The sequence below is a fragment of the Hyla sarda genome, chromosome 4 (assembly GCF_029499605.1).
Source record: "Hyla sarda isolate aHylSar1 chromosome 4, aHylSar1.hap1, whole genome shotgun sequence".
NCBI classification, from domain to species: domain Eukaryota; kingdom Metazoa; phylum Chordata; class Amphibia; order Anura; family Hylidae; genus Hyla; species Hyla sarda.
In genome coordinates this window covers 74,908,761-74,922,478 of record NC_079192.1, presented here as the reverse complement: position 1 = coordinate 74,922,478, position 13,718 = coordinate 74,908,761, and the positions used below count along the sequence as shown (strand labels likewise).

At 44.9% G+C, this 13,718-nt stretch overlaps 1 long non-coding RNA gene across 1 annotated transcript in view; it reads left to right on the top strand.

Moving 5' to 3' along the window:
* The first annotated feature begins 865 nt into the window (after positions 1-865).
* Positions 866-13,718, top strand: part of LOC130366834 (uncharacterized) — a 52,812-nt gene continuing 39,959 nt past the window's right edge. Inside the window, exon 1 of the long non-coding RNA XR_008891943.1 lies at positions 866-978. This is a non-coding gene — a long non-coding RNA (uncharacterized LOC130366834). The remainder of the gene's footprint in view (positions 979-13,718) is intronic.

The window sequence follows — 13,718 nt, the reverse complement described above, 5'->3', positions numbered from 1 at the left end:
AAGATGATCAGTCCTGAATGGATTGTACAGAGAATTTATCACCTGCTAAGAGGATTTCATTTCGAATAAATGGCTGTGTATTTGAGTTCCCGCTGGGAGGAGCGGTTCACCTATGCCATAGCTCTGTGTATCTAAGAGGTTTATTCTGCCGAATGTGCTTTATAATTTTCCATTGCTCTAGATGGTATATGCTGTAGCAAAGGTGAAACGGGAACCTCAATAGGAAAGCAAGGGAGAATGCAAGGAAAAGGCAATAAATTGTTTAACAGCACAAGGGGGGGGGGGTAGATATGAGGGTGTTGGAGACGAGCCTGTTGGAGGAGGAAAGAGGGGTTTGGAGGAGGAGAACATAGGGGTCCGAAAGGAGGAGGATAGAGGGATCTTGTGGGACATCGGGACCTGGAGGAGGGAAAAGAAAAATCCAGAGAAGGACAGAGGGGTCGGGAGGAAAACTATACAGGGGTGGGATTTAGCCGAACTAAGAAGAAACAGTGTGTAACAGTATTATTATGAGTACAGTGTGTGGCATGGCTATTTTCATGGTGCAAGTGTCTGGCAGGGTTATATTTAAAGGGTACAGTGTGTGGCAGGGATTTATTTAGGGGGCATAGCGTCTGGAAGGGTTATATTGAGGTGGAACAGTAACCTGCAGGATTATATTAAAAGGGTACAGTGTCTGGCAGGGTTATATTTAAAGGGTACATTGTGTGGAAGGGATTTGTTTAGGGAGCATAGCATCTGGAAGGGTTATATTAAGGTGGTACAGTGTCCTGCAGGATTATATTAAAAGGGTACAGTGTCTGGCAGAGTTATATTTAGGGGGCACAGTGTCGGTCATGGTTATAACGATTACTGTTTTTATATAGAGTATAAATATCTGCCAACAAAGTCAGGAACCATTAATGTCCGGGACTGCAGAGGGAAGAAGTAGCTGGAAGAAGTCCTGGCGTTTGGACCAGATGAAGAAGAAATAAAAAGGTTAGACAACAGAGACAATGTCACCTGTGCGTCACTAATATAATTATGTATTTTCCTGACTGTGCCACATCAGAGCTGTAGTCACTTGTAAGTTCTGCATTGATAATGGGTAAAACTCTACTCAAATCTGAGGCTCTCCAGGCATGATAGAAGTTATAGCTTTGCAACAGCTAGAGAACCACTTGAACCATGGTGATTGGTGGGGGACCTAGCAGTCAGACCCCCCACCCAAAAAAATGGGCTGCATTTTCTAAAATTCCTGAGCTTTTTTTTTTTTTTTTTCTCAGTCTGGCCCTGCCTGGATGACTTTCTGGAGTGTAATAATATTACAAGTTAAAGATACAGGTGTCTGGAGAAGGGTTTGCAATCGAGGGATTAGTTCTGATTTTAGCCAGATTTTTTATTTATTTTTATCCTAAGATGAGCAAATTTAGCTTTTGCCCCATGAAGTTTTTTTTGTTTGTTTTGCCTCTAGATCAACCCCTGCAGGGTAATAAGATGGACTTATGCATATTTTTATCCTTAAAACATGATACTTAATGCTTTAGGGTACATTCACACATTCAGATTTACTGCTGCAGATTTTGCTGCCCATTGGCCTTAATGGGTAGCAAGATCTGCTACAGAAAATCTGCTGACATGTGAACATACCCTTAAAGGGATTTTTGGGACTACCCAGCGCCACTGCTATACCATGAACAAAGTTCCCTGTGTAGTGTGGGAAGCTGAATACCCGATCTGCAGTGGTGCTGGGTGTCAGCACCTCACTAATCAGAAATTGATGGCCTATTCTTTGGATCATATAGTCTCAGAAAAACATATTTTAGGCAAGGTTTACATTAGCTTTGTGCTGCATCCAGTTCGGGATCCATTCAGCTCTTTTTTTTTTTTTTTTGGCAAGGAACCCTTAACAGGTCGGAACACAACGGACATCAGCGGGTCCTAACAGGTCCTATTGACTTTCAATGGGGTCAGTCGGGTTCCTATTAGGTGTTCGTTGTAACACAGGAGATGAGCGGAGAAAAAAATTACTGCTTGAAAAATGAACGATACGGAGTGTGTTAATACCAATACTACTTTAGTTTCCTTCTCTGGATGAAACATAAAGAACATTAGAAGAACACCGTACCCTGGATAAGTTACAAGATCTTTTTAGTCTCTGATTCATTGTGTCAGGAGCATCAGCCCGCAGATTTTCATTAAACAATAACTCCTACAGTAAAAGCCTGTCCTGGGCATTTTATATGTTTCTGTTTTAGCCAGACCAGATAGAAGACATAGTTTATATGCAGGCTGCTGGAAGGTACTACCATGCTGTGATACAATGATAGGTTTGAAATCTTTTCAGCCTCTTGTCTTCATTTCCTCATTTAGAAATCACATCCCTGCCGGTACAAGTATCCCATTGAGCCTGTTCAAAGTATTACTCAACTATAAAAGGTGCATGATGTTTTGGGACAGAGAAACATTCAATATTAGCAAAAAGATAACTTAGCCACAAAATGATGCTCTGTTTGTTCTGATCACAGCTTATATTGCATAGTGGTTGTGTCAGAAACATGCTGAGCCTATCCTGTGAAAGCCAAAGGACTTATCTATAGCTTTATTGATGTAGCAGAGCTAAATTTGTCGTTTTCTGTAATTCATAAAGAATAGATTTTACAACAGTTTATCTATGATTCTGCATTGCACTGGAGATAAAAAGGTGAATCCCGTTAGAATTAGAGGAGGTTGCCTAGTATAGAAAATCCATTTTCATATACAGTATATAGAAAATATATTTCATATAGTCAGTTAAAGGGAATGTGTCACCATTTTATTTTTTTAATAAATAAAATTGTTCTATCAAGATAAAGCATTTCATTTATGTAGTTTTATTGTTATTTATTAATAAAGTGTGTACTGGGGGCTGCCATTACTGTAACCTCTGTGTGGTGTGTCAGTTCATAACAAGAGATGAGCGAACCTTTGAAAAATTTGATTCGGTCAATTAGCCAAATTTTTCGGAAACATTTGTTTCGATTGCGAGGGTCCAATAAGGTGGAGACCCAGAAGTCATCCCGCTGCCGAATGGTGACAATTCGGCTGTCACTACGCAAGCAGGTGAGCATGCATCGTGCCATTTGTGCAAGTGACTCGGTGGGACTCCCTGCCTCCATCTCCACTGCATACTGCCACGGTGTGTCTGGGTCCTCTGTCTTGCCTACCTCAGAACCCTCTAGCTCCTCTAGTTCATCATGCTCCTCCTTTCCTGTCAGATGACTAGAAACACCGCCCATCTCATCAAACCTAAACTGTGCTCCACTGTGCCCCTCCTCCTCCTCCTCCAGTTCAGTCCCCACAGGGCTCATGTGGCTGTGAGATGCAGATGCAACGTCTCCATTGCCCTGAGCAGCCGTAGTTTCCAAAACTTGTTGTAGGATATGAAGCAGTGGAATGACGTCGTTCATCCTGTCATCCTGGCGACTTACGTATAATGTGGCTTCCTCAAAGGGCCTGAGCAAACGGCAGGTGTCACGTATGAGCTGCCACTGGTTCACATTGAAGTTACACACGAGATTACCCCTATCCACTTGGATCATCAAGAAATCAGTGATGGCTTTTTTCTGTTCGTACAGACGGTCCAACATATGAAGGGTGGAATTTCAACATTTGGCAACGTCACAAATCAGACTACGTTGGGGGATACCATTCTGACGCTGCAGCTCAAGGAGGGTGTGCTTTGCGTTGTATGAGTGGCTGAAATGCATGCAAAGTTTCCTTCCCATTCTTAGGATGTCTTGCAAATGGGGGGAACACTTCAGGAACTGCTTGACAACCAGATTTAACATGTGTGCCATGCAGGGTGCATGTTTCACCCTTTCTTGTCACAGCCCGCCCAAGATGTTCTTCCCATTGTCAGTCACCATGGCTCCCATTTCCAGATTTTGTGGAGTAAGCCATGCTCCGATTTCTTTATGAATGACTTTTAGCAGTTTAGCCAAGGCAAACCATGTGAAAAACAGTGTCACACCGCCATGCCCTGCCCACATGGTATGCTGAAGGGCCACTAAGACTTGTCCGGGCATTGGAGGCTGAGGACACTGTGGAGGATGAGGAGGCGGAGTCGCACACTGTCACAGGACCAACGGGCTGACAACGTGGAGGAGGAAGCGGCGTGACCTGTCCAAGTTGGGGTTGTGGCTGTGCAGGAACCACATTCACCCAGTGGGCCGTAAAGGACATGTATGGCCCCTGACCGTAGTTACAGCTCCAGACGTCGGTGCTGCCATGCACTTTGGTACACACTGACAGGCTCAAGGACTGGCCCACCTTCTCTTCCACAAAATTGTGCAGGGCTGGTAATGCCTTCTTTGCAAAGAAATTACAGCTTGGTACTCTCCACCTCGGCTCGGCACAAGCCATCAGTTCTCTGAAAGGTGCAGAGTCCACCACTTGAAAAGGGAGGGACTGCAGCACCAGCAACTTAGACAGGAGCACATTCAGCTTCTGCGCCATTGGATGAGTGGGCGCTGTTCTCTCCTTGATATGGCTTCGCGGATGGATTGTTGGCGGAATGGCTGACTAAAAGTCGGAGAAGCAGGAGCATCTGGAGCGACAGAAGGAGGGTATGACACACAGCTCCCTTCGGCTGAGGTGGTGGAGCTTTGGCTGGCTGGAGGAGGGAGCGGCTGACCACAGGGTGATGCAGCAAGCTGGACCACTACATTGGAGCCATAGTTCTCCCAGGCCGCTTTATGGTGGCGAAGCATGTGTTGACACAGGGCCATGGTGCCAACATTGGGACCCTGGCCACGCTTCACCTTCTGCCAACATATCTTGCATGTGGCTACGTGAACCTCCTCCGGATGCTTGATGAAAAACTGCCACACCGCCGAGTAGCTGATTTTCCCACCAACAGTCCGCACTAATTGACTGCTACTGCCGCCATCTCCAGGAACCCCTGTTCCACTATCTTCCGGTAGGCTGCCGCAAAGCAGGTGGTCTCCCCCGGGCATGTTTGGCTCCAGAATTTCCACTTCTGCCCCCACGCTGACTGCCAACCATGCTACCGCCTTGCTGGCTCAGCTGCTGCCTCAAGGGCAACCTGCAACTCTCTTCTCCTGATGATGATGATGCCGCTCTGCACCCGGCTCCCAATTGCGATCGGCTTCATCATCATCAACAAGTGTGTGCACGTCACTGATATCCTCCCCAGGTCCCTCAACAGTGTCTGCTTCAGGACCCTGAACCCTGGCAACACCGACTCCCACGTCACTCTCCTGATCACTACTTGGACGCCTAGCGGAGGAAGCAGCACATGTCTCCTCCCCTTCTTGGCTGGGCAGTAGCTGCTGACTGTCCTCTATTAGATTGTCCTCAGTGAAGAGTGGAGCTGAACCCACAGCATAAGATACTTCTGTAGGAGAGGGAACAGCATAAGACACAGGCAATGGGAGGACAGGGACTGCTCCTGGGCCATGCCAACTGAGGGTTGTGTCTGAGGAACCCACCGACTGTTGACTGGGTGTGTCAGATGTCACTTGTGATGAAGTGGATGACCATGTTAACCAATCGACGACGGCAGATGGGTTGCTGGTCGAGACACGACCGCTAGCTGATAACGGGAGCTCAGGCCTCTCGCTGCGACTTCTGCTGCCACTTGCCTCGAGTCTGTTGCGACCTCTGCCTGAAGTTTTAGGCCTCTGCCACTCATCTGTGCATGTCCTGGTACTTCTCTGACTGACATACTTAGTGCGTATAGGAGGGGAGTACAATACTCTTCACCACTCTTAAAACAGTATTTGTCTATAACAGCAGCAGGTGATTACTTTTGGCTGTCCTTTCACAGTATGCAGGCCCTTGACAGATTAACAGGAACAAAATGGTACACTATTTAGATGTAGGTATGTGGTATGCACTGATAAGGGCAGAAAAATGCTCTACAGTACACTTAAAAAAGTATCTGAGTACAACACCAGCCGATGAGTACTTTTGGCTGGACTTTCACAGTATGTAGGCTCTTGACAGATTAGAAAACAGTACACTACTTAGATGTAGGTATGCGGAATGCACTGATGAGGGCAGAAAAAGGCGCTACAATACACCACCCGGTGATTAATTTTGTCTGGACTTTCCCAGTATCTAGACTTGTTACAGATGTACAGATACAAAATAGTAGACTGCTTTGATATAGGTATGTGGTATGCACTTATGAGGGCCAGTCAAGGGCCAGTATGTAGGCCCTTGACAGATTAACAGGTACAAAATAGTACACTACTTAGATGTACGTATGCGGTATGCACTTAGGAGGGCCAAAAAATGCACTACAATGAGCCTAAAAACTCTGTAATTTTTGTAAAACACCTGCCAGTGAGTACTATTGCTTGGACTTTGACAGTATGTAGGCCCTTGACCGATTATCAGGTACAAAATTGTACACTACTTAGATGTACGCATGCGGTATGCACTGATGAGGGCAGAAAAATGCGCTACAATACGCATTAAAAACTCTATATTTTTCTAAAACACCAGCCGGTGAGTACTAGTGCTTGAACTTTCACAGTATGTAGGCTCTTGACAGTTTAACAGGTACAAAATGATACACTGCTTTGATGTATGTATGTGGTATGCACTGATGAGGGCAGAAAAATGCCCTACAATACGCATTAAAAACTCTGTATTTTTGTAAAACACCAGCCGGTGAGCACTATTGCTTGAACTTTCACAATATGTAGGCCCTTGACAGATTAACAGGCACAATATGGTACATTACTTCGATCTAGGTATGTGGTATGCATGTATGAGGGCAAAAAAATGTGCTATAGTACACTTGAAAACGTATTTTCATAAAACAACAGCCAGTGATTCATTTTCCCTGGCCTTTCACTGTATGTAGGCTTGTTACAGATTAACAGGTACAAAAAAGTGCACTACTTAGATGTAGGCATGTGGTATGCACGTATGAGGGCACAAAAATGCGCTACAGTACACTTGGAAAATGTTTTTTCGTAAAACACCAGCCGGTGATTACTTTTGCCTGGACTTTCCCAGTATCTATACTTGTTACAGATTAACAGATACAAAATAGTAGACTGCTTTAATGTAGGTATGGGGTATGCACGTATGAGGGCAGAAAAATGCACTACAGTCCGCTGAAAAAACATATTTTTGCACAGCAACAGGACACAACAGTGCAGCACCACCAACAACAAAAAAAATTGCCCCAGAGTATTAAGAATGGTGTGAACTGCTGGTTATTATACCATCTACAGACTAGTATAAGCAGCAGATGATTTCTTGTGGAAAAAATACACAGAATTGTGCTGAAAAATCATTCCTGCCTCCTGTGATACGGTTCATGAAGTTAAGGCAGCTTGTTGATATGTATGAGGCAACGAAAAGCTATCTGCCCATCTCTGATAAAATGCTGAATAAAGTGACTGGGAGGTTTATGGCTGGCATAAAAATCTTACTCAGTGAGAACAAGCAAAGCACTGCACTGCTCTCTGTCCACAATGCTGATGTGACTAGCAGTTTGAAGTGGAACGCTGCGGTATGATCAATTCAGTGGGTCTGTTTAACACACAGAGACATGCAGCCGTCCTCTCTCTCTTCAGTGTATGGCATGAAATGAGCAGCCGCAAAATGGCTGCCGATTATATAGGGCTGTGACATCACAGAGGTCAATGAATGCTGATAGGCTGCATCCTGCATGTGATTTAGGGTCATCCCACCTACCTCCCTTCCCGCTTTGCCTTCCCACCTTCCCAGCATCCCCTGCCCCATGTACTGACATGTGGATCCACCACTTTAGGTGTCCTGTAGCCTGGAATGCTGTAAAATGGAGTTTAATGAAGCGATTTGCGCGATAGAATAGCGGCAATATTCGCATTCATTGCGAATCGAATAAATCCTGAAATTCGTAACGAATTCGGGTTCATCTGCATTGATTCGCTCATCTCTATTCATAACACCTACACAGACGCTTTATAACAGGCACAGGGCATAAGAAAGTTAAGACTGAGTGTCTCATAGAAAAACATGGACTGCTTACTGCACATGTGCATATCAAAGATTAGGTTAAATGAAAGGAGGAGTCAGCACCATTTTCTTGAAGTCCTTGAGGAGCAGTGACCTATCAAGAGACATCTAGTCTGTTCTTTACCACTCTTCAGACACCAACAAAATGGTGACAGGGAACTGAAAAAAAAATAATAATACAAAACCCCCTCCCCCCTCTCCTTTTGCACACAGACAGAAGAAGAAAGCAGACAGCATTGTCAAAGTTTTGCTACAGCAGTTTAATTGTAATGACAAAAACATTAAACTTACATAAAAAATTGGTGAACCTGTCACTGAATTTTTAGACATTAAAATCTCTCTTAACGACAACGGCCTTCTTTCAACAGATCTGTTTAGGAGAAGCTTATTTGTGAATACAATCTTACACGCGTCTTCAGGACATCCCAGACATCTGTTTAGAAATATACCCATGGGACAGTTTCTACGGGCTCGCCTCATCTGCTCTGGGGATGATGCTTTTAAAACTCAGGCCAAGGATCTTCAGGTAAGATTCAAAGGTATGACAGTGGAACTCTAAGGAAAGCATATGACCGAGCAAAAAGGAGTAACCACACAAGTTTGTTACAGGGAAGGAAGAGAAATACTACAGATACTACGCAAACCATTAGATTCATCATGGACTTCCATTCACGCATGAAAGAAATTACCCAAGCAATGAAGAAAAATTTGCCTATTCTGCAAAGTGACCAGGTACTTGCAAAATATGTACCCAACAGACCCTATGTGACATACAGGATAACATTAAAGACACATTAGTCCACAGCTACCACTGTGGGGTAACCCCAATGCAAGCATTTGGATCCAAGGGACCAAAATGGGGTTCCTTCACCTGTGGACAATGTGTCGCCTGCACCAATATTGAACAGCGCGCTACGTTCTCCGATTCTAAAGGCGAGAAAACCTACACCAATATACATCACATTGATTGTGCTACAAAAGGGGTTGTATATTATGCCAAGTGTTCGTGTCAGAAAATATATGTGGGACTAACTACCCGCAAATTTCGGAGACGTGTCAGGGAACAGGTACTTGACACCATATCGGTCAAACAGTGCATCGATTTCCTTCCTCAAAAAACAGCGGCTAGACATTTTAAAAAGTACCAAAATTGTGATAGTTCTTTATTGCAGGTTAAAGGCATCGACCGTGTGTATGTGGGGACACGTGGAAGTGATTGGAAGAAACTATTAGCTCAGAAAGAAAGCAGATGGATCGAAGTCCTGGGAACAAGAACTCCGGAGGGTCTAAATGAAGTCAATTTGTCCCCTTTTTGTATCAATTGATTCTATTCAAATAATATGTGCGTGTTTATATATGTGTATATATAGACACAGTTCCTATATAATGCTAGGATTACTGAGTCATTACTCTTTGTCCTGTGATGTTTTTCAATATTTGTTTTTATCTTTACTCTTTCACTTTTATTTTGCAATTACTGTACGCATCTGCTTTTTAGGTACTGACAACATCTTGGCATTTTGTTGAAACATCAGTGCTTATTCTGCTTTGTTCTTGTCCCTTTATTCCCTACTTTTGCCCCCCCCCCCCCTCCCCGGGAATCAACATCCTAATCATGTATTTACTAACTTCTATCATGCACCTTTACACCTAGTTGTCTTTATAAGCATTGTTACTTTCACTCCCCCTCCCTCCCCCCCCTTTTTCTTTCTTTCCCTCATTATTAGCTTCACACACACATTTATGTCTACACCTATGGTTCAGTTCAATGTCTCTATATACCTTTACTTTGTCAATTCTCTTTATGTCATTTTGATCAAGTACTGTTATGACTACATGTGGTCATGCACTGTTCACCAGAGGGCCCCCTGATATTTTTGCACATGTCACTTTTATCACTTGTACTGTTTGATACCAGTTTTACACTATTATGTTATTTTTTATTTTATTATTTACTTTTCCACCTATGTATTTTAGCTATAACTTTAGATTCACATGTTTACTATTCCAAGTTTGTTGCTTGGTATTCTGTGTGTATGAATTTATTAATTATTTTATTATTTATCACTTACTCTCATTTTTATCTTACTCACTCACACATTTCACCCACACATTATATCTATAGAATAAGGTTCACTATACTTACACATCATATTTATTTAATAAGGTTCACGATCATACTACATATATGTACATATTTAACACACACACATATATTCAGTTGTGTGTGCCATGAATGCATTTACAAACTTCTATCATGCACCTTTACACCTAATTGTCTTTATAAGCACTGTCACTTTAAATTTACTCTTCGTGTGCGCACTGGCTAACCCCGGAACCTATGTTATGTTCGCAGCCATTATAAAGTAGCCTCCTTTTCATCCCTAGCTTCTCTGTAATGCAGGGACATGTGCAATACCTATTACGGCAGCCATTTTTGCATAGTCTTAATATAGTCTGGCTCAGCCATCTTAGTGGAGCTATATACTCCCCTACAAGCTGCACGTACTGTGATGCGCAGCCGCAGTCTTTACTATTAGGCTGGCACACACAGTAGATCTTGCCCCGCTATCACGTGACATTACAGTCACGTGACTTCCGCCCACCTAAGGGTTTCTGGCCACAGCCATTGCACTCACGGAGACAAACACTTATCAGTTACATGGTGTGTACCTCTCCTATGCCTTCTCCCTATTGGCTATCTTGAGTATATTAGCTGTGCTTCCCCACAGTCCCACACCACTCCTGGATAAAGCCTCTCCCAGCAAAACGCGTCAGAGGTCTGGGGTGGAGCTGGGGTGAGTCCTGATCACTGCCTAAGTCTGCTGCTACATTTCCCTCTACTTACCTTCTTCGGGTAGCGTCTGCAAATTAGCAAATCCATTACCTGGTTGCACTATTGCACTTTACCTTTATCTGAGTTTGGTTGGTTTTCTTTGGCACTACAATTTGGGAGCTATTTAGCCTCTAAAAAAAAGGTATATATACTAGCACTATAGCATTTTCTTACTTATATATATGTCTTGCTTACCTGTTTACTCTATCTCTCTGTAGCATTATTATCCCACAGACATACAGTGTACTACCTTATCAGGACTTTCATTCCAGTATCCCTATGTGTATATATTTGCATTTTTTCCACTCTTTGTGCGATACTTCATATGCGTTTTTAATATCTTTTTGTACATGAATAAAGATTTATTGATTGATTCTATATGATACTTTGTCTGGAGATTTTTTGGTGCTTTTGCACAACTGTAGGTGTAAATATTGTGTTTTAAATAAAACCTCCACTGTATGTGTTTAAGATTGGAGCCAATATTGGGGAAAGGGACTTATAGGTTCAAGGTCAAATTTGCAGCAGTCAGACAAGTTGCTTGCTTTCACCAGATTCCTCATGTTAGCTCCCTCTGCTGGTCAACAGTGGGAGATATGACAAGTTATTTAAACATTTTTCATATTTTATGGTAAGTAAAAAATGTTGAAAATATTTTCAAAAATATTTTACAAATTCAAAAAATTTAAAATCTAAAAAAAAAAATAATCACATAAAAAAATAATCCCCTCTGTCTAAGCCGCAACTGCAGCTTACACAGAGGAGATGTGACCTCCCCCCCCCGCGCAGCACGCCGTACAGGCGCCGATGATGTCACTCATTGGTGCCTGTACTGTGGAGGGGAGAAGACGCGGGCGTGGGCCTCAGGTTGTTATGATTCGCATGCTGGAGGTGGATCCTCTGTGTCAGCGAGGGATTGGCGTGGACCGTACTGGTGGACCGGTTCTAAATTGCTACTGGTATTCACCAGAGCCCGCCGCAAAGCGGGATGGTCTTGCTGCGGTGGTAGCAACCAGGTCGTATCCACCAGTAACGGCTCAACCTCGCTTACTGCTGAGATAGGCGTGAGACAGAAGGACTAGACAGAGGCGAGGTCAGACGTGGCAGAAGGTCAAGGCAGGCGGCAAGGTTCGTAGTCAAAGGTAACGGCAGAAGGTCTGGTAACACTGGTAAGGCAATCACAGAAAACGCTTTCACTAGGCACAAGGGCAACAAGATCCGGCAATGCTGGGAAGGGGAAGTGAGGTTATAAAGGCGTGGAGCAGTTGGGAGCTAATTACACTGATTGGGCCAGGCACCAATTAGTGGTGCACTGGCCCTTTAAATCTTAGAGAGCTGGCGCGCGCGCACCCTAGGGAGCGGAGCCGCGCGTGCCACGACGTGACAGCCGGGGACCGGGACAGGTAAGTGGATTGGGATGCGATCCGCGAGCGGGCGCGTCCCGCTATGCGAATCGCATCCCCGTCGGCAGTGTCAGTGCAGCGCTCCCGGTCAGCGCTCCTGGTCACCGCAAGCGCTCAGGGGAGGAGCAGGGACCCGGAGCGCTCGGCGTAACAGTACCCCCCCTTAGGTCTCCCCCTCTTTTGTCTGCTTGTCCCTTCATACGAGACGAGGCCATTGGGAGCGATTCTTGAGTTTCCTTCCGGATGACAGAGAAGTCCTGGGTAACTTCATCAATGGCAGGCAATCCAGAAGAAGTGGGAATGAGGAGGGGGCAGAGGGTGAAGCTTGCCACGGGGCAGAGTGTTACCAGGAAGGGGGCTATGAAGAGGCAAAATCCCAGCTTGCTTTTTGCCGAAAATATCCTGGTAAGGCTTGGGAGGAGCCGGTATGGGTGGAACCTCAGGAGTTAGACAAGTGGGAGCAGATGTGAGGCATCGTTTGTGACAAGAAGGACCCCAATTCTTGATCTCCCCGGTGGTCCAGTCAAGGGTAGGAGAATGACGTTGGAGCCATGGCAGACCGAGGAGGACTTCAGAGGTGCAGTTGGGCAGAACAAAAAATTCAATTTTTTCGTGATGCAGTCCAATGCTCATAAGCAGGGCTTCTGTGCGGTAACGCACAGTGCAGTCCAATTTTACTCCGTTGACAGAAGAAATGTAGAGCGGCTTGATGAGACGGGTCGCTGGGATGCTGAACCTATTAACAAAAGAGGCCAAAATAAAATTTCCCGCAGAACCAGAGTCCAAGAAGGCCACAGCTGAGAAGGAGGAGTTGGCAGAAGGAGAAATCCGCACGGGCACAGTGAGACGTGGAGAAGCAGACTTCACACCAAGAGACGCCACTCCCATGTGAGCTGGGTGCGTGCGTTTCCCAGACGCGGAGGACGAATAGGGCAGTCCACTAGGAAATGTTCGGTACTAGCGCAGTACAGGCATAAATTTTTATCTCTGCGACGAGACCTCTCTTCATGGGTCAGGCGAGACCGATCCACTTGCATAGCCTCCTCGGCGGGAGGCACAGGGGTGAATTGCAAAGGATTCCGGGAGAGAGGTGCCCAGAGATCAAGGTCCTTTTCCTGGCGGAGCTCCTGGTGTCTTTCAGAAAATCGCATGTCGATACGGGTGGCCAAATGGGTTAGTTCAGACAGGTTAGCAGGAATTTCTTGTGCGGCCAGTACATCTTTGATGTTGCTGGATAAGCCTTTCTTGAAGGTCGCGCAGAGGGCTTTGTTGTTCCAGGCTGGCTCAGAGGCGAGGGTACGAATCTGGATGGCGTATTCGCCTACAGAAGAACTTCCTTGGACTAGGTTCAGCAAAGCAGGGCTGGCTCCTTGAAGACACTACGGACTTCAGCGAAGAAGGACTGGACAGTGGCTGTGGCAGGATCATTGCGGTACCAGAGCGGTGTGGCCCAAGACAAGGCCTTTCCAGACAGAAGA